Source organism: Hylobates moloch, unplaced genomic scaffold (genome assembly GCF_009828535.3).
Source record: "Hylobates moloch isolate HMO894 unplaced genomic scaffold, HMol_V3 SCAFFOLD_10, whole genome shotgun sequence".
Lineage (NCBI taxonomy): Eukaryota > Metazoa > Chordata > Mammalia > Primates > Hylobatidae > Hylobates > Hylobates moloch.
The window spans coordinates 42096798-42118308 of NW_026652285.1; positions in this window are offsets into that span (position 1 = coordinate 42096798).

Below are 21511 nucleotides of genomic sequence, written 5' to 3' on the forward strand. Positions count from 1 at the left end.
CAGTAGCATTAAATACACTTGCATTGTTATGCAGCCATCATCACCATCCATCTCCAGAAGTTTTTCGAGTGGTGCTCTTTTTAATAGGGTAGTTGAAGGCCTCTGTGACACAGTAGCATCTGAGCAGAAGCTTGAATGAAGTGAGAGAAGCCTTTTACATAGTTTAGGGAAGCATGTTCCTGGTCCTGGAAATAGTTAAGACTATCACAATAGCCCAGGAGAAAGATGATACAATACAGTTTGTGTAGCTGAAACCCCATCTTCAGAATGTAAAGGAGAACAGATGGGAAGTCATGTTCCTCCCAGAAGCAATTCATGTAGCAGAGAAGCCAACCCAGATCCACAAGACATACAATTCAGTGCTCTGCACAAGAACTGTGCTTTAAGCATGGAGAGGATTTTTGTATCTGTCCTGGGATCCTACATCAAACAGCATGTGGTGATTGTGAACGCAAATGTACGAGACTGTGAACCCTACCAAGTTTCCTTTCTGAGTTGTATGACTTTCTTCCATGAGATATGAATAAGGAGTCATGAGTTTCCTTCGGAATGTCCTTTAGCCTGTTGACACATGTTTTGCCTGTGACGAATGCAATTACTCATAAATCATTGAGCACATTCCATTTTTCTGGGTACAGAGGGCAAAAGGGAAATTCCTATATTTCCTCTATTCGGTCAACAGAAATACCTCTTGGCCATAATCCATTCATCCAATCTAATAATTTTGCCATCCATAAAACCTTCAGGTGTTCTGAATTTGACATCTTGCACCTAATTCCTGCTCAGTTAAAGACCCAAATCATGATCTCTGACTTACCTGGATATTTGAAAGATTAACTTGCTGTGGTGATACCATACTAGAGTCACAAAATCAAGCCCTACCCTGCCATAGCCACCTAAAGGAAATTAGGTGATATATAAAAGAAATTGACCATATTGTAGTCCTTTTAGTGACTCTTCTAATTTTCTTTCCTGGAAAACTTTCAGAGAAACTTGAGTATGTTTGCCTTAGGTGGATGCTTGTTTTTTTATTGATATGAAAAGCAGTAAGAGGAAATGGAGTTTTTTGGCCTGTTAAGGAGGGGCAGCCACTGTAAACACAGTTCAGTGCAAATTCAGTGTTAGAATGTTGAAGTGTATATAATGATTTTGCAAAATTTTCTACAAGGCTGATACAGTATCCAATTAGGGCTAGGATTAGATATATTGTCATGTATGTTTGGGCAGGAAATGCAGAGACTCTAAGATGCTACAACTGCAATTTGACATGCCGGATAGTTCACTGGTAACTGTTGATCTCCCTGAGGTTTAAGTTTACAGTTCCACAGCTCTTTATCTGAAACTCTTCCACTATGTGTTATAGAATTTAGAATTTTTTCAGAAATATGTTGCATATATTGTATATTATGACATAATACCTCCAAGAAAGACTTGGAGTCACATCCTATAAACAAACACATAAATATATCCCAGTGAAATGTATGCCTATTTTTACTAACTAAAAGAAATAAGAATCATAAATAGACTTACATTACTTCAGGTCAGATTTTGCTGCCAAATTAGTTTGGACATCAAACTTTTGGTTTCAGAGACAAAACTGTGAAGTTTTAGATTATATTATGGGGTTGTGGACCCATGTAACCCTCCTCTCCATAATTCCTAAAAGCAAGCAATTGCATCACCCAGTCTCATGAGTAGCTGCAATTCTAGGAATCAAGAATCCGGATCTGAAATTAGCCGGGCATGGTGGCAGGCATTTGTAATCCCAGCTACTGGGGCGGCTGAGGCAGTAGAATCACCTGAACCCGGGAGGAGGAAACTACAGTTAGCTGAGATCATGCTGCTGCACTCCAGCCTGGGCAACAGAGTGAGACTCTGTTTCAAAAAAAATCCGAATCTGGGCAGGACCGAATTGCTGACATGCCCCCGGTATAGCAGAGACCTTTTGCCTACACGTTACACACCTGAGTAATAGTTGTCAGCAGTTGATGAAGAAGATGAATGTGCTCTTAATATCCATCTTTGATTTCCAGTCATTTTGCTTCTGGGTCTTGGCTACCTGAGGAAAGAAGTCTCCAGTAGGTGAATGCAGTGATATAGAGAATACTTTCTTCTAGCTGCGTGCAGTAACTCACACCTATAATCCCAGCATGTTGGGAGGCTGAGGTGGGCAGTGCACTTGAGGTTGGGAGTTCGAGACCAGCCTGGCCAACATGGTGAAATCCTGTCTCTACTGAAAATACAAAAATTAGCTGGGCGTGGTGACAGACACCTGTCATCCCAGCTACTTGGTAGGCTGAGGCGTGAGAATTGCTTGAACCCGGGAGGTAGAGGTTGCAGTGAGCCAAGATCGTGCCTCTGCACTCCAGCTGGGCAACACAGCGAGACTCTGTATCAAAAAAAAAAAAAAAGAGAGAGAGAAGGAAAGAATACTTTCTTCCTGTTTCCTCATAGGCCAGTTCTCTCTGGCATGTGAGTTTAACATCACATCCTTCACACAGTGGGTGCGTTCGTAATAGGAGGTCCTTAGCTGGGAGTTTTTAAGGCATATCAGTGGGGCCTGAAAACACCACGTAGGAGTTAATATATCTTTGCTGGTTGCTTTCTCTGGCTCCGCAGCAGACAGAAACCCTATGAATCATATCCAGGGTGCAGCTGCAGGCAATAGACAACCAATATCTCCCAAGTGAGTTGAAAAGGATCTTGTTACCCAGCATCCTAAGGAGGTTGTAGCCTTGGGAAGCACAGGCAAGAATAATTAACTCAGCTCCTCGGTTAGTGCCTCTTCGGTTGGAGATGGAATTTATTTGCAGGCATGGCTCCTTAATATGCCAAACCCATGCTCGAGACATACTCCTTCTCCTGGAAGGTTAACGTGGCTCCTGTGGCTGTTCCATCCCTGAGGAAAAGTGAGGACCATACTCTCCAAACAGGCCATGTGCTGGACTACCTCTGTTTCTGTCTTCTGGGATTCCAATCAGCAAGTGAGCAACAAAGCAACCCAGACAGTGCGGTTCATAGGATGGCTGGGTAAGTGGCTGTTTGTTTTTACCTTACTGTGGATATGTACCAGTGAAGAAATCTGTAGAACATTCTGTCTTTTTTTTTTTTTTCCTTTTTGTGGAGAACGGGGTCTCGCTATATTGCCCAGGCAGATCTCCAACTCCTGGGCTCAAGCTATCCTCCCACCTCTTGCGCTCCTGAGAGCTGGGATTACAGGTGTGAGCCGCTGCACCCGGCCAGAACATTCTGGATGGGAACATTTAGTCATATCAAGTCAATAAATTAATGTTTAGGCTGGGCGCAGTGGCTCACGCCTATAATCCCAGCACTTTGGGAGGCCAAGGCGGGTGGATCACCTGAGGTCAGGAGTTCAAGACCAGCCTGGCCAACATGGTAAAATCCCGTCTCTACTAAAAATACAAAAATTAGCTGGGTGTGGTGGTACATATTGTAGTCCCAGCTACCCGGGAGGCTGAGGCAAGATAATTGCTTGAACCTGGGAGATGGAGGTTGCAGTGAGCTGAGAGCACACCATTGCACTCCAGCCTGGCCAACAGAGTGAGACTCCGTCTCAAAAAAAAAACTTAATATTTTATTTTTGACTTATTATTAATATAAACAATTATATCTTGGCCAGGCATAGTGTCTCATGCCTATAATCCCAGCACTTTGGGAGGCCAAAGCAGGCAGATCACTTGAGCCAAGAAGTTTAAGACCAGCCTGGGCAACACAGTGAAACCCTGTCTCTACAAAAAATACAAAAAATTAGCTGGGAGTGGTCAGGTTGCCTGTAGCCCTAGCTAGCTGGGAGGCTGAGGTGGGAGGATCACCTCAGCCCAGGAGGTGGAGGCTATAGTGAGCCATGATTATACCACTGCACTCCAGCCTGGGTGATAGAGTGAGACCCTGTCTCAAAAAAAAGAAAAAGAAAAGGCAAGAAAAGAAATCATATATTGGTGAGGAGACAATTCAACACATATTTTTTATTGGACACATACTATGTGTCAGGGTACCAGATATAAGCTCTATCTACAAGGATTTTAGGAGCTGGAATATGTGTATGGGAGGGATGTGTGAGTGTGTAAAACAAAGACGACTCCTGGGGAAGAAGAGGAAGACAAGCCCCAGAGGTACACTGCATAGGCATAATACGCAACAGGCTAGCAAAGAAGCAAACCATGGGTATAGCAGAGAGAATCAGAGGATGCACTGGGGACCATTTCTAGAGAGTGAGGTCAGGAGATACTTAAATAATCTGAGTGAATTTAGACATGGGCCTTGAAAGGTGGACAAGACTTTTTTTTTTTTTTGAGATGGAGTCTCCCTCTGTTGCCCAGGCTGGAGTGCAGTGGTGCGATCTCAGCTCACTGCAAGCTCCACCTCCCGGGTTCACGCCATTCTCCTGCTTCAGCCTCCCGAGTAGCTGGGACTACAGGAGCCTGCCACTAGGCCAAGCTCATTTTTTGTATTTTTAGTAGAGACCGGGTTTCACCGTGTTAGCTAGGATGGTCTCTATCTCCTGACCTCATGATCCACCTGCCTCAGCCTCCCAAAGTGCTGGGATTACAGGCGTGAGCCACCACGCCCAGCGACAAGATTTTTTTTGTTTGTTTTAGACAGAGTCTCGCTTTGTCACCCGGGCTGGAGTGCACTGGCACAATCATGTCTCACTGCAGCCTTGAACTCCCGGGCTCAAGGGATCCTACCACCTCAGCCTCCTGAGTAGCTGGAAGTACAGATACGTGCCACCACGCCCCGCTAAGTTTTTGTTTTAGAGATGGGGTCTTGCTATATTGCCCAGGCTGGTCACAAACTTCTAGGTTCAAGTGATCCTCCTGCCTTGGCTCCTCAAAGTGCTGGGATTACAGGAATAAGTCACAGCACCCACCCCTGGTGGACAAGATTTTAACGGCTAGATTAGAGGGAAGAGGGTGCCTTAGTAAAACCATGAGAAAGCGTGAATTCTTCTGGGAGAAAGGTCCAGGTTGGCAGAGTGTAGTTTGTAGATTCACATGAGTAGGAAAATGCCTTGAGCTGTTATGTACCCTGAGTGCCAGGCTGAGGAGTTTCACCTTCTTCTAGGAGGGCAGAAAGAGATATAACCTGGAGAAATCTTTCAAAGGAATTTAAACTAGAAAGTGACGTGGCCAAAGCTAAAGAACTGTGTGTGGACAGGCTTGAAGTTGAGAAGCTGTTGAGAAGCTCTCAAAGTCAGCCGTGAAGATATAAGGGCAAGGAGAATAAGAGAAGTTGATGGAGGTGAGGGCACTGCAGAAAATTTACACTTAACAGCTGATTGAACATGGGTCAAGAGTGTGTCAGATTTGACACGTTTGCCTGCTAGGACCAGAAAATCTCAAACTTGTTTAAACAAAAAGGGCATTGATTGGCTTATGAAAATGCAAGCCCAGAAAGGAGACAGGCTTCAGCATCAGTCTAATCCAGGGGTTCTGGCTCTGCTTCCCTGCACTTCCCTTGGTGCCATCATCTGCATCCTCAGGCAGCTTCTAACATGGTAACAAAATGGTTAAAATGCTGTAAAACTGTTGGCTTTACAACAACACAGCAGCTCACCCAGGAAAGGAAAGAGACTGACTTTTCTCGTGGCTCATTCTCTTTTTAAAATGTATCCTTTTTATTTTTGAGACGGAGTTTCACTCTTGTTGCCCAGGCTGGAGTGCAGTGGCACCATCTAAGCTCACTGCAACCTCCGCCACCTGGGTTCAAGCGATTCACCTCCCTCAGCCTCCCAAGTGGCTGGGATTACAGGCGCCTGCCACCGTGCCCAGCTAGTTTTTTGTATTTTTAGTAGAGATGTGGTTTCGCCATGTTGGTCAGGCTGGTCTTGAACTCCTGACCTCAGGTGTTCCGCCTGCCTCAGCCTCCCAAAGTGCTGGGATTACACGCGTGAGCCACCGTGCCTGGCCTCCCTTCTTATTTTTTTAAAAAACTTTCTAAATTGCGGAATGTGACACACAAATGGAAAAGTACATAAAACAGATTTAAGACCAGGTGTGGTGGTTCATGCCTCTAATTCCAGCACTTCAGGAAGCTGAGGCAGGGGGATCATCACTTGATGCCAGAAGTTCAAGACTAGCCTGGGCAACATAGTGAGAACCCATCTCCACAAAAAATTAAAAAATGAAGTCTGTGGTGATGCATGCCTGCAGTCCCAGCTACCTGGGAGGCTGAGGCAGGAGGATTAGGAGTTTGAGGTTGCAGTGAGCTGTGAGTGCACCACTGTGCTACAGCCTGGATGACAGAGCAAGACCTACTGAAAGAAGGAAGGAAGGAAGGAAGGAAGGAAGGTAGGAAGGAAGGAAGGAAGGAAGGAAGGAAGGAAGGAAGGAAGGAAGGAAGGAAGGAAACAGAGAGAGAGAGAGAGGGAGGGGGGGAGGGAAACCCCACAAATTTAATTACAATTCAGTTAACTTTTATAAAGGAAATACCCATGGAATCATCACCCAGATCAAGAAACAAAACTTTGCCAGCATCCCAGAAGCCCCCTATGTATGCAACTCCTACCTTCCTTCCTTCCTTCCTTTCCTTTCCTTTCCTTTCCTTCCTTCCTTCCTTCTTTCTTTCCTTCCTTCCTACCTCTCTCTCTCTTTTCTTCATTCTTTCTCTTTCTTTTCTTCCTTTCTTTTTCTCTTCTTCTCCTCCTTCCCTCCCTCTGTCCCTCCCTCCCTTCCTTCCTTTCTTCCTCCCTTCCTCCCTTCCTCTCTTCCTCTCTTCCTCCCTTCCTTTTTGACAGGGTCTTACACTCTATTGCCCAGGCTAGAGTGCAGTTGCACAATCACCGCTCACTACAGCCTCTACCTCCTGAGCTCAAGTGATCCTCTTGCCCAAGTAGCTGGGACTACATGCTCGCTCCACCGATCTCGGCTAATTTTTTTTTTTTTTTTTTAAATTATACTTTAGGTTTTAGGGTACATGTGCACAATGTGCAGGTTTGTTACATATGTATCCATGTGCCATGTTGATTTCCTGCACCCATTAGCTCATCATTTAGCATTAGGTATATCTCCTAATGCTGTCCCCGCCCCCCCCACCCCCCACCCCACTATCGGCTAATTTTTAAAATTTTTGTAGAGAGGGAGTCTCCCTGTGTTGCCCAGGCTGGTCTCAAACTCTTGAGCTCAAGCAATCCTTCCTCCTCAACCTTCCAAAGATCTGGGATTACAAGTGTGAGCCACTGCAACAGCCAACTCTTTCTTAAGAGGGAGGAAACACACCAACCAGAAGTCCAAGGCAAACATACCCTAGAGTCTCATCCATAGAAATCAGGTCCCTGGCTCAGTTGGGAAACCATCACCAGAGGAAGGTCACTGATGAAGAATGGGTGCTTGAGTCAATTACTAGTTGGAGAAGTAGGACCCCACTTAGAATGATCATTAATTGTACCAGGAGCTGGGAATAGGTAACATTTTTCTGAGACCATGAGCTGCAGAAAGAGTAGATACACAAGAGAAAAATCAAAGCTCTGGCCAGGCACAATGGCTCAGGCCTGTAATCCCAGCACTTTGGGAGGCCGAGGTGGATGGATCACCTGGGGTCAGGAGTTCAAGACTAGCCTGGCCAACATGGGAAAACCCCATCTCTACTAAAAGTACAAAAATTAGCCAGGCATGGTGGCACAAGCCTGTAATCCCAGCTACTCTGGAGGTTGAGGTAGGAGTAGGAGAATTGCTTGAACCTGGGAGGCGAAGGGTGCAGAGAGTCAGCCTGGGCAAAGAGTGAGACTCCATCTCAAAAAAAAGAAAAAAAAAATCCAAGGTCTGTTAGGAAAGAACCCAGGAGGAAGCAAGGCTGGAGAGCAACCAACAATGTCCATTACAGTGAGAAAGCCCGCAGACGTTACTCAAAGACTATAAACCTGGGTTACTGTTGACAGGCCTGAAAACAAAGTTGATAATGATATAATAAATATTAAATCAATTGTGAACCCAGTGGTTTTCAGTGAGGGAGAAGTTTGTCTCAGAAACTCTTAGGCCACTTGTAAAACCTGTGCAGTGTTTTTTCCCCACTCAGCTGCCAGATTCAGGCATATTTGAAAAAACTAAAAACAGCTGACGGCACAGTGGCTCATGCCTGTAAGCCCAGCACTTTGCCGGGCTGAAGCAAGAGGATCACTTAAGCCCAGGAGTTACAGACCAACTTGGGCAAAATTGTGAGACCTCATCTCTACAAATTATAAAAAAAATTAGCCAGGTATGGTGGTGCTTGCCTGTGCTCCCAGCTACTCGGGAGGCTGAGGTTGGAGAAGGGCTTCAGTCCAGGCAGTCAAAGCTGCAGCGAGCCCAGATAGTACCACTGCACTTCAGCCTGGGTGACATAGTGAAACCCTGTCCCCCCGAAAAAAAAAATCCACAACCACACCATCTGAGAGAATTATTGTTACCATTTTGGTATGTACCTGATAAGAACTGCTAGTTCCCAACCCAATATCCATGTTCTCCTGTCTTTCTAACATAATCACAATTTTGTTTGGGAATCAATAAACGCAGTTTGAGAAAAACAAAACAAAAACAAACAAAAAATTTATCAGAATTATTTGCAACTCTGAAAAGCCTTAGGACCCAACTTTGACTAATGTAAGGTAAACAGGAAAGCTTGCAGTAAAGCGGACAAGCAGGCTCAGCTGGCATGGGCTTTTGCCTATATGATGCACTAGATGGTTGAAGGTGGAGGAAGCATTTTGGACCCATGAGGGTCAAAAGCACAGGCAAAAATGACACAGCAGAGAGATTGGAAAATCCTTCTCCCTTGTTGTCATCGTAGAGGTGCTGTACCAAAACTGGACTGTCTGACTCCAGATATTTTGTGATGTGAAAAAAAATAAGGCAGGGCGCAGTGACTGCCCCTGTTATCCCAACACTTTGGGAGGCCGAGATGGATGGATCACCTGAGATCAGGAGTTGGAGACCAGCCTGACCAACATGATGAAAACCCGTTTCTACTAAAAATACAAAAATTAGCTGGGCGTGGTGGCAGACACCTGTAGTCCCAGCTACTTGGGAGGCTGAGGCAGGAGAATCGATTGAACCTGGGAGGTGGAGGTTGCAGTGAGCTGAGATCGCACCACTGCACTCCTGCCTGGGCAACAGAGCAAGACTCTGTCTCAAAAAAGAAAAAGAAAAAGAAAAAAAAAAAGGTCTAATTTTGTCCTTTAGTGGCCTATAGTTTGGCCATCGTGGTTGAGATTCTGTTATCTATAGCTGATTTTAATCCTGATACAATCTCCTTCTCAAGTTTTTCCTATGCATTTATAAATACATACTTTTTGACACTTACCAGAAGTCTATGAGGCAGGTTTTTTGTTTTTGTTTTTGTTTTTGTTTTGTTTTTGAGACGGAGTCTCTCTCTGTCACCCAGGCTGGAGTGCAGTGGTGCGATCTTGGCTCTCTGAAGCCTCTACTTCCTGAGTTCAAGCGATTCTCATACTTCAGCCTTCTGAGTAGCTGGGACTACAGGGACCCGCTACCACACCTGGCTAATTTTTGTATTTTTAATAGAGGTGGGGTTTTACCATGTTGGCCAGGCTGGTCTCGAGCTCCTGACCTCAAGTGACTTACCCACCTCAGCCTCCCAAAGTGCTAGCATTACAGGCATGAGCCACTGCACCCGGCCAAGGCAGGTAATGTTATTCTCATTTTATGTATTTATTTTTGTTTTTAAAATCATGTTTGTTACTCTGGTCAATAGTTGCCCATGTAATATAGTGGTCTTCAGTTTTTATTTTTACGTGGTTATACAGTCTGAATGACTAGCTCATAGTCCAAGGTAGTTTTACAAGTTTCGCTCTTTAAAATGGTGTTACTGTTGTAAGAGAAAAAGTCTTCACTAACAAAGATATTACACTAGTGAAAACAAAATCAAGAATGATCTGCTGGTACCACAGTTACAAAGCAGCTCTCAGCAAGCAGGTCCCCCACTCTCACATCTAAGGGGATCAAGAGCTAAAAACACCTTAGAAAAATCAATTGACGAGTCTGGGCGAGGTGGCTCATGCCTGTAATCCCAGCCCTTTGGGAGGCCAAGGTGGGCAGATCACTTGAGGTCAGGTGTGCCTGTATTCCCAGCTACTTGGGAGGCAGAGGCAGGAGAACTGCTTGAACCCAGGAGGTGGAGGTTGCAGTGAGCCAAGATTATGCCACTGCACTCCAGCCCGGGTGACAAGTAAGATTGTCTCAATTAAAAAAAAAATCAGTTGACAAAAACATACAACATGGAAAGAACACCCTTACCAATTAAATGGTGCTGGGAAAATTAGATTACCATTTGCAGAAGGATGAAACTGGACCCCTATCTCTCACCATATACAAAAATTGACTCAAGATGGATTAAGGACTTACGTGTAAGACCTGAAGCTGTGAAAATACTAGAAGAAGGCTGGGCGCAGTGGCTCACGCCTATAATCCCCAGACTTTGGGTGGCCGAGGTGGGTGGATCACAAGGTCAGGAGATCGAGACCATCCTGGCTAACACTGTGAAACCCCTTACTAAATATATATTTTTTGTATTTTTGTACTAAAAATATAAAAAATTAGCAGGGCATGTTGGCAGGCACCTGTAGTCCCAGCTACACGGGAGGCTGAGGCAGGAGAATGGCGTGAACCTGGGAGGCGGAGGTTGCAGTGAGCTGAGATCGCGCACTGCACTCCAGCCTGGGTGACACAGCGAGACTCCCTCTCAAAAAAAAAAACAAAAAACTAGAAGAAAACCTAGGCAAGGCTGGGAGCGGTGGCTCATACCTGTAATCGCAGCACTTTGGGAGGCAGAGGTGGGCGGATCACTTGAGGTCAGCAGTTTGAGAGCAGCCTGGCCAACATGGTGAGACCCCATCTCTAACAAAAATACAAAAATTTAGCTAGATGTGGTGGTGCATGCCTGTAATCCCAGCTACTCAGCAGACTGAGGCAAGAGGATTGCTTGAACCCAGAAGGTGGAGGTTGCAGTGAGCTGAGAAAAAAAAAAAAAAAAGAAAACCTAGGCAAACCTCTTCTGAACATTTGTCTAGGCAAAACATTTATGACTAAGACCACAAAAACACAAGCAACAACAATACAAATAGACAAATAGGACATAAACTAAAACATTCTTCACAGTAAAAAGAAACAATCAACAGAATGAACAGACAACCTGCAGAGTAGAAGAAAATATTTGCAAACTAAGCATCCGACAGGGGACTGATATCTAAAATGTACAAGGAACTCAAACAACTCAACAACAAAAACAGAATAACCCTGTTACAAAGTGGGCAAAGGACTTCAATAGATATTTTTCAAAAGAAGACATACAAATAGCCAACAAGCATGTGAAAAAAAAATGCTTAACATCACTAATAACCAGAGAAAGGCAAATTAAAACTACAATGAGATAGCATCTTACAGCAGTCACAATTGCTATTATTAAAAATTCAAAAAAATAACAGATGCTGGCAAGGACGCAGAGAAAAGGAAACACTTTTTTTTTTTTTTTTTTTTTTTTGAGATGGAGTTTCGCTCTGTCTCCCAGGCTGGAGTGTGTAGTGGCGACATCTCGGCTCATCACAACCTCCGCCCCCCCAAACCCCGCCCCGGTTCAAGCGATTCTCCTGCCTCAAGTAGCTGGGACCACAGGCACATGCCACCACACCCAGCTAATTTTTTGTATTTTTAGTTGAGATGGGGTTTCACTGTGATAGCCAGGATGGTCTTGATGTCCTGACCTCGTGATCTGCTCGCCTCCACCTCCAAAGGTGCTGGGATTACAGGCGGGATACACTGTTGGTGGGAATGTAAGTACAACCTCTATGGAAAACAGTATGGAGATATCTCAGACAACTAAAAATAGAATGACCATTCGAGCCAGCAATCCCACTACTGGGTAGAAAGGAAAATAAATCATATAAAAAAGATACCTGCGGCTGGGCGCAGTGGCTCACGCCTGTAATCCCAGCACTTTGGGAGGCCGAGGCGGGTGGTCAAGAGATCGAGACCATCCTAGCTAACACGGTGAAACCCCATCTCTACTAAAAATACAAAAAAAAAAATTAGCCGGGGGTGATAGTGGGCGCCTGTAGTCCCAGCTACTCCGGAGGCTGAGGCAGGAGAACGGCGTGAACCCGGGAGGCGGAGCTTGAGCTTGCCGTGAGCCAAGATAGCACCACTGCACTCTAGCCTGGGCGGCAGAGCAAGACTCCATCTCAAAAAAAATTAAAAAGATACCTGCACTTGTGGCCGAGCACAGTGGCTCACGCCTGTAATCCCAAGACTTTGGAAGACCTGAGGTCAGGAGTTCGAGACCAGACTGGCCAACATGGTGAAACCCCGTCTCTACTAAAACTACAAAAATTAGCCGGGCGTGGTTGTGGGTGCCTGTAATCCCAGCTACTCGGGAGGCTGAGGCACAAGAATTGCTTGAACCCGGGAGGCGGAGGTCACAATGAGCTGAGCTTGCACCACTCCACTCCAGCCTGGCCGACAGAGCCATCTCAAAAAATAAAATAAAATAAAATAAAATAATAATAATAATAATATACTTGCCCTTGTGTATTTATTGCAGCAGTATTTACAGTAGCAACATGGAATCAGCCAAAGCATCCATCAATGGATAATTGAATAAAGAAAATGTGGCGTGCGCGCACGCGCGCACACACACACACACACACACACACACTGCATACTATTCAGCCATAAAAAAGAATGAAATATGTCTTTTGCAGCAACATGGATGGAACTAGAGGCCATTATCCTGAGTGCATTAAGGCAGGAACAGAAAACCAAATACTGCATGTTCTCATGTACAAGTGGGAACTACATAATGTGTACACATGGACATAGAGTGTGGAATAACAGACACTGGAGACTTGGAAGGGTAGGAGGATGAAAGGGAGTGAGAGATGAGAAATTACTTAATGAGTACGACATACATTATTCGAAGGATGGTTAAGATGGTTACACTAAAAGCCCAGACTTTACCACTACCCAATACATCCAGTAACAAAACTGCACTTGTACCGCTTTAAATTTATTTTATTTATTTATTATTTATTTATTTATTTTGAGATGGAGTTTCGCTCTTGTTGCCCAGGCTGGTGGAGTGCAGTGGTGTGATTATCAGCTCTTTGCAACCTCTGCCTCCTGGGTTCAAGAGATTCTCTTGCCTTAGCCTCCTGAGTAGCTGGGATTATAGGCACGCGCCACTATGCCCGGCTACTTTTTGTGTTTTTAGTAGAGATGGAGTTTCATCATGTTGGCCAGGCTGTCCTCAAACTCCTGACCTCAAGTGATCCACCTGCCTTGGCCTCCCAAAGTGCTGGGATTACAGGTGTGAGCCACTGCGCCTGGCCTAAATTTATATTAAAAAAAAAAAAAAAAAAAAAGCAGTAAAATCAAATAGTACCTGCAACACTCTTACCTAAAGACCAAGCTTGTAAACTATTCATCTGTGCTGCTCAAATGTGACAGAATTAAACATAAGGCTAGACCAGGCGTGGTGGCTCACACCTGTAATCCCAGCACTTTGGGAGGTTTGAGGCGGGTGGATCACAAGGTCAAGAGTTCGAGACCAGCATGGCCAACAAGGTGAAACCCCATGTCTACTAAAACTACAAAAATTAGCCGGGCACAGTGGCAGGCACCTGTAATCCCAGCTGCTTGGGAGGCTGAGGCAGGAGGATCGCTTGAACCCGGGCGGCAGAGGTTGCAGTAAGCCAAGATCATACCACTATATTCCAGCCTGGGCGAGAGAGTGAGACTCTGTCTAAAAAAAAAAAAAAAAAAAAAATTCCACCAAGAAATACTTGGTGTTTTGCTTTGTTTTGCTTTGTTTTTGAGACAGGGTCTCGCTCTGTTGCCCAGGCTGGAGTGCAAGGCGCAAATACAGTTCACTGCAGGCTCGACCTCCTGGGCTCAAGCAATCCTCCCATCTTAACATCTGGAGTTGCTGGGACCACAGGCACACACTACCGCGCCTGGCTAATTTTTTTATTATTTGTAAAAATGAAATCTGGCTATTTGCCCAGGTTGGTCTGGAACTCCTGGGTTTAAGTGATCTTCCTGCTTCAGCCTCCCAAATTGCTGGGATTACAAGCATAAGCCACCGTGCCAGCCTATTGACAGCTTTTGATGCCTGGAAGGACCCTTTCCCGTGACAGCAGAGGTCCATAAAGGACTGCCCTTGGCTGTGCTGTGCAATGTGGGTGGGTATCTTATAAGAAAGTGCTCATTCACCCAGTTTTGCCAAGTTCCTCACTCTCGCTTATCTGTCCAGCAGGGCTTCTATCATAGGGTGAAACTTCAAACTGGCCAGGACATTCCTTATCTTGCATCTCATCCTGGGTGGCAGAAGAGTCTATCCTCATTTTTGAAAGGGAAAGCAAGTTCAGGTACGTCCAGTGAGATTACCTCAGTCACATAACTGAAATGTGAAAACACTGCGACTTATGCCCACTGTAAGACTCCAACGTTCATGCTTTCTCTTGTATCATATCTCTCTCTCTAGGGTTCTTGGATGGGCAGAAGAGGCTCCTCTAAATTTGTTTTATTTATTTATTTATTTATTTTATTTTTTTGAGACGGAGTCTCGCTCTGTCACCCAGGCTGGAGTGCAGTGGCGTGATGTCGGCTCACTGCAAGCTCCGCCTCCCAGGTTCATACCATTCTCCTGCCTCAGCCTCCCGAGTAGCTGGGACTACAGGTGCCTGCCACCACGCCCGGCTAATTTTTTATATTTTTAGTAGAGAAGGGGTTTCACTGTGTTAGCCGGGACGGTCTCGATCTCCTGACCTTGTGATCCACCCGCCTTGGCCTCCCAAAGTGCTGGGATTACAGGCGTAAACCACTGCCCCCGGCCTAAATTTGTTTTAAAAGTACACGTAGGAAGGCTGGGCGCTGTGGCTCATGCCTGTAATCCCAGCACTTTGGGAGGCCGAGACAGGCAGATCACGAGGTCAGGAGATCGAGACCATCCCGGCTAACACAGTGAAACCCCGTCTTTACTAAAAATACAAAAAATTAGCCGGGGCTGGTGGCACGCGCCTGTAGTCTCAGCTACTTGGGAGGCTGAGGCAGGAGAATCGCTTGAACCTGGGAGGCGGAGGTTGCAGTGAGCCACTGCACTCCAGCCTGCGTGACAGGGCAAGACTCTGTCTCAAAAAAAAAAAAAAAAAAGTACACGTAGGGGACAGTGCAGTGTCTCAGCCTGTAATCAATCCCAGCACTTTGGGAGGCTGAGGTGGGTGGATCACTTGAGGTCAGGAGTTCGAGACCAGCCTGGCCAACATGGAGAAACCCCATCTCTACTAAAAATACAAAAATTTGCTGGGCGTGGTGGCACACGTCTGTAGTCGCAGCTACTGGGGAGACTGAAGTGAGTGAGCTGCTTGAGCCCAGAGGTCGAGGCTGCAGTGAGGGTTGATCTCACCACTTCAGTCTAGCCTGGGTGACAGAGAGAGACCCTGTCTCAAATAAATAAATAAATAAAAGTACACATTATTACAAGACCTTGAACTAACAACATTAACATGCATTCGTTAAAGGAAAATAAATTAGCTCAGATGCTACTACTTTTCATAATACTTGCACGATTGATTTCAATCCCTGTTCATCTGAATGGAGAGTTGCAGGTATACTATGCAGCTATTCTACTTATATTCTGTTTTTTAATGTGACAATATTATTTCTTGATGTCTCTACACATTTTATATCACTTTAATATTTAATAAAAACATCTACTATAAGTTCTAAAATGGTAAAAGGAAGAATAGTGATTAGTACTGTCACTACCCTGAATACAAATACAGTTTGCACTAGGGCTTATTTTGCTCCTGTCCTTTGCCTGTGCATTTCATTTTTGAGTTGTGGTAATAATCATACTGGGTGAATTTTGTATTCTGTAATTTCAACTGAATATTATATCATAAGTGTTATCTACAAGTTCCGTGAGGACCAAACCTTCTCCATCTTTTTCACCATTGTATTTAGCATGGTATAGTAAAGCTGGCTCAATAAATATTTGCTGATTGAATAAATGTTGTTACATGCTCTTCCTGATTAACATATATATAAGCATATAAAATTTTTTAGTGACTGCATTGATTTACTTCACTTTTTACTAATTGTTGGATATTTCAGTTGCCATTTTTTTGCTTTTATGAATAATGTGTTGATGAAAAGATTTGTGCATATAGTTTTCTCTGCATTTGGACCATTGTCTTTTTTTTTTTCTTTTTTTGAGATAGAGTCTCATGCTGTCACTCAGGCTGCAGTGCAGTGGCGCAATCTGGGCTCACTGCAACTTCCACCTCCTGGGTTCAAGCTATTCTCCTGCCTCAGCCTCCCAAGTAGCTAGAATTACAGGTGCCCACCACCATGCCCAGCTATTTTTGTATTTTTAGTAGAGATGGGGTTTCACCATGTTAGCCAGGCTGGTCTCGAACTCCTGACCTCAGGTGATCCTCCTGCCTCAGCCTCCCAAAGTGCTAGGATTACAGGCATGAGCGACCATGCCCAGCCTTGACTATTGTCTTAAGATAGGGTGAAATCAGAGGATCAAATGATTTGGACAGTTTTGCAAGTCTTAATGCATTTTAAATTAAAATGCTTTTTAAAAAAGCTGGGACAGCCGGGTGCGGTGGCTCATGCCTGTAATCTCAGCACTTTGGGAGACTGAGGCAGGAGGATCACCTGAGGTCGGGAGTTCAAGACCAACCTAACCAACATGGAGAAACCCCATCTCTACTAAAAATACAAAATTAGCCGGACATGGTGGCACAAGCCTGTAATCCCAGCTACTCAGGAGGCTGAGGCAGGAGAATTGCTTGAACCTGGGAGGCGGAGGTTGTGGTGAGCTGAGATCGCACCATTGCACTCCAGCCTGGGTAACAAGAGCAAAACTTCGTCTTAAAAACAAACAAAAAAAGCTGGGACAGTTTACAATGGGCAATAGCCATGTACAAGCTTTACCACACCTTCACCTGCCCTGGTTTTTTTGTTGTGTTTTTCAATTTTTATTATTGGTTTAAGTGAAAGAATTTTTTCTTTTCTTTCTTTTTTTTTTTTTTGAGACAGAATCTCGCTCTGTCGCCCAGGCTAGAGTGCAGTGGCGCGATCTCGGCTCACTGCAAGCTCCACCTCCCAGGTTCATGCCATTCTCCTGCCTCAGCCTCCCGAGTAGCTGGAACTATAGGTGCCGCCACCATGCCCAGCTAATTTTTTGTATTTTTAGTGGAGACGGGGTTTCACCGTGTTAGCTAGGATGGTCTTAATCTCCTGACCTCATGATCTGCCCACCTCGGCCTCCCAAAGTGTTGGGATTACAGGTGTGAGCCACCGTGCCTGGCCAAGTGAAAGAATTTTTCAATCAATTAGCCTACTTATATAACCATAGTTTGCATCACAGGGATACTGTGCCAAATAAACCCTCATTAAAATGTGAGCCCATTATTTTGGTCATATGCCTATTATCTCTACTATTACCCTATGGATAATAAGCAAAGGTGCAATTCAGCTGTATCTCTAATTTCAATTATTAACCTATACGAATAAATACCAGTTGTATTATTACAGAACTATATTATTGTTCACAACTCTTCGAACATCACAATGAGTAAGTTGATTTTTACATTACGCACTATCACTAATATTACCTTCATTTTCTATGAAGGCATCCAATGAATATATCTATATGTATGTCTATCTATATCTGTATCTGTATAGCTGTAGCTTTCTCACTGGAAATTCATAGGTAATTCCAACTCCAGAGAAGCTATGCTTTTCTATGTGAATTTAAAATTAGTTGTGTTTGCCAGAGGCTTAAAAAAAACTACAGTGATCTTTGGACTGTTAACAAATGGCCAACACAAAATATTTATTTATGAGTTGTTTGCTAAAGTCCAAATGCCATAAAGCAAACGGTATGCCGCTTACTTGAACTGATATTTTCTTAAAAAAGCTTTTTAAAGATGGCTTTAAAAGAGAGAAAAAAAAAGCTTGTTAAAAATGTCTTTAAAGCCATTCTAGCCGTGAATCCAGAGGTAACCACTGACTCTAAACTCCATGGAGATTTGTAAATTGAATGACTTAACAACATCATGTCAAAGTAGAGTGGACTGTGAAGTGTGTTAAAGAGGACCAAAGTAATCTTTCACCCAGTGATTGCTGAGCATGGAGGAGGGACTCTCGTTGGCTCTTCCCCTTTCCTTTCTTCTCAACATCTGACTGGTAGCCACAGGTCGGGTGTTTACCTATTTGTGCCACTACTCAGAGAGAAGGTGGAGCTTCCTGGGAGGAGACACCCAGGTTTTCTCCAGGCTCAGGAGCAGCCCTGCCCTCAGGCCAGGCAGGTGTGGCTGGGGAGGGGTAAGGAGTGCCAAAAGAGCACTCAGCAGTCATGTGACCCTTGTGACCTTGGCCAGCCTGTTTCTGAGAGGTACAGCTGGCCCTGTTTAGCCTTCAGGAAGTACCAGAACACCCTAACAGCAACCTCTCACTGGGTCCCCTTGGAGACTTTGTCCATCCCATTAGGATCCCTGCAAGTGTCAGCCAGTAGTAACTGGCAGATCTTCTAGTCCACCCCATATGTTTATTTTAATGTATTTGGCTTTTAATTAAATTCAAAAGAGTACATTATTAAAAAGTACAGGTGTGGGCTGGGTGTGGTGGCTCAGGTCTGTAATCCCAGCACTTTGGGAGGCAGAGATGGGTGGATCACTTGAGCCCAGGAATTGGAGACCACCCTGGCCAACATAGCAAGACCGTGTCTCCATTAAAAATAAATAAATAGCCAGGCGCGCTGGCTCACACCTATAATCCCAGCTATTTAGGAGGCCAAGGCAGGTGGATCACCTGAGGTCGGGAGTTCAAGACCAGCCTAACCAACATAGAGAAGCCCCGTCTCTACCAAAAATACAAAATTAGCCGGGTGTGGTGGTGCATGCCAGTAATCCCAGCTACTCGGGAGGCTGAGACAGGAGAATTGCTTGAACCTGGGAGGCAGAGGTTGCGGTGAACCAAGATTGCGCCATTGCACTCCAGCCTGGGCAACAAGAGTGAAACTCCATCTCAATAAACAAATAAATAAATAAATAGATAAATAAATAAATAAAGTACAGGTTTGTCTTCACCACTGTTCCCTTACTCCCCTAAATAACGTCTCTCACCTTTCCAGTTAACCATTGTTACCAAGATGCTACACCTCTTTCCAGCCCTTTTTCTACTTATCAGCATATATGTGTATTTACTAAATAAACAGGTCAAACTATATGTATCGTTTTGCAAGTTGCCTTTTTCCTTAACCATGTGCCTTGAAGAACTTTGCATATTGGCCCATATGGACTAGCTTACCATTTTTAACTAGTGGAGAGCATTCCTTAGAGTTGGGTGGCAGAAATACACTAAAAGTTGTGACCCCAAATCAGGAAAAGCCACTAAAGACATCTAAAATTCATTTCAATTCAATCCCCCTCCCCAAGTCTTTTTTTTTTTTTTTTTAACATCTGAAAACTTATATAATTTAATTACATTTTGTTGAAAATTCATGGGCCGGTCACGGTGGCTCACACCTGTAATCCCAGCACTTTTGGGAGGCCAAGGCAGGTGGATCATGAGGTCATGATATCGAGACCATCCTGGCTAATACAGTGAAACCCCGTCTCTACTAAAAATACAAAAAATTAGCCAGGCGCCTATAGTCCCAGCTACTCAGGAGGCTGAGTCAGGAGAATAGTGTGAACCTGGGAGGCAGAGCTTGCAGTGAGCTGAGATCGTGCCACTGCACTCCAGCTTGGGCAACAGAGTGACACTTTATCTCAAAAAATAAATAAATAAATAAAAAGGAAATACAGCTATATCCAACAAACAGAATAAATCTTGGAAATATAATTTGCAGTGAAAAGAGCTGGTTGCAGAAGACTACATACAGTGTGATTCCATTTTTATAAAGAAGCTCAAAACCAAGTTAATCTAAACAACGTATTGTTTAGGAAGACGTACATGTTTGTTAAAATCTTTTTTTTTTTAATGAATGCATAATTTAGGATGGTGATTACCTCGAAATGGATGGAGAAGATGGGTTTAGGATTTGGAAGGCACATGGTGGCTTGAAAAGCAATGGCAATGCTTTCTGCATAAATTGTATGATGGGTTCATGTATTCATTTTATTATATACTCCCAAGCTTACAGAGATGTTACTTATATTATTTTATATATACCAAATATTGTGTAATAAAATTATGTAAGTGAAAAAATGCTACTTTTATAAAATAGAATAATCAAGCAAATGTGTTAAGTTAAAACCTAGAGAACTAGGGTTTTAGACTTGTAACTTTAACTAATTGGATATTCATTTTGGAACCAAAGCAAACATCTGAATAGTCCATACAGAAAGACATTTAACACATCATGTAGCGTACCATTGTTTATCCTGCCATTCTTTTGGTGGCTAAAAATGTAATTTTAATTTTTGCTATTTCAGATAGATAGGAATAAGCATTTTTGAACTTACCTCTTTCCTTCTTTTTTTTTTTTTCGAGAAGGAGTTTCACTCTTGTTGCCCAGGCTGGAGTGCAATGGCACGATCTCAGCTCACTGCAACCTCCGCCTCAGGAGTTCAAGCGATTCTCCTGCCTCAGCCTCCTGAGTAGGTGGGATTACAGGCGCCTGCCACCACGCCTGGCTAATTTTATTATTATTATTGTTATTATTTTTTAGTAGAGATGGGGTTTCACCATGTTGGTCAGGCTGGTAGCAAACTCCTGACCTCAGGTGATCCACCCGCCTAGGCCTCCCAAAGTGCTGGGATTACAGGTGTGAGCCACCGTGCCCAGTCTATCTCTTTCAATACTTGTGTGAGTATTGTTTTTTGAGATAGATGCTTAAGAATGGAGTTGCTGAGTCAAAGGGTGAGGAGACTGAAGTCAAGACTCGGAGAAGTTAAATGCATAACTCACATCACACAGGCAGCAGGTGGCAATGCCGCATCACACAGGGCTCCTTTTGGGGCTCCACATCACCCCGATTACAAAGAAAACCATGGTCCTGGCCTGGCGCGGTGACTCACGCCTGTAATCTCAGCACTTTGGGAAGCTGAGATGGGCGGATCATGAGGTCAGGAGATCGAGACCATCCTGGCTAACATGGTGAAATCCCGTCTGTACTAAAAATACAAAAAAAAATTAGCTGGGCATGGTGGTGGGCGCCTGTAGTCCCAGCTACTTGGAGAGGCTGAGGCAGAAGAATGGCGTGAACCCAGGAGGTGGAGCTTGCAGTAAGCCAGATTGTGCCACTGCACTCCAGCCTGGGCGACAGAGCGAGACTCCGTCTAAAAAAAAAAAAAGAGAAAACACTGGTCCTGCCCAGCACGGTGGTGCCTGTAGTCCCAGCCACTCAGGATGCTGAGGTGGGAGGATCATTTGATCCCCGGAGTTCAAGTCCAGGCTGGGCAACATAGCAAAACCCCATTTCTAAGGAAAAGAAAATGAAAACATTAGTCCTGTCAAAATGAGTGCTCCACTTTCCACTTTGA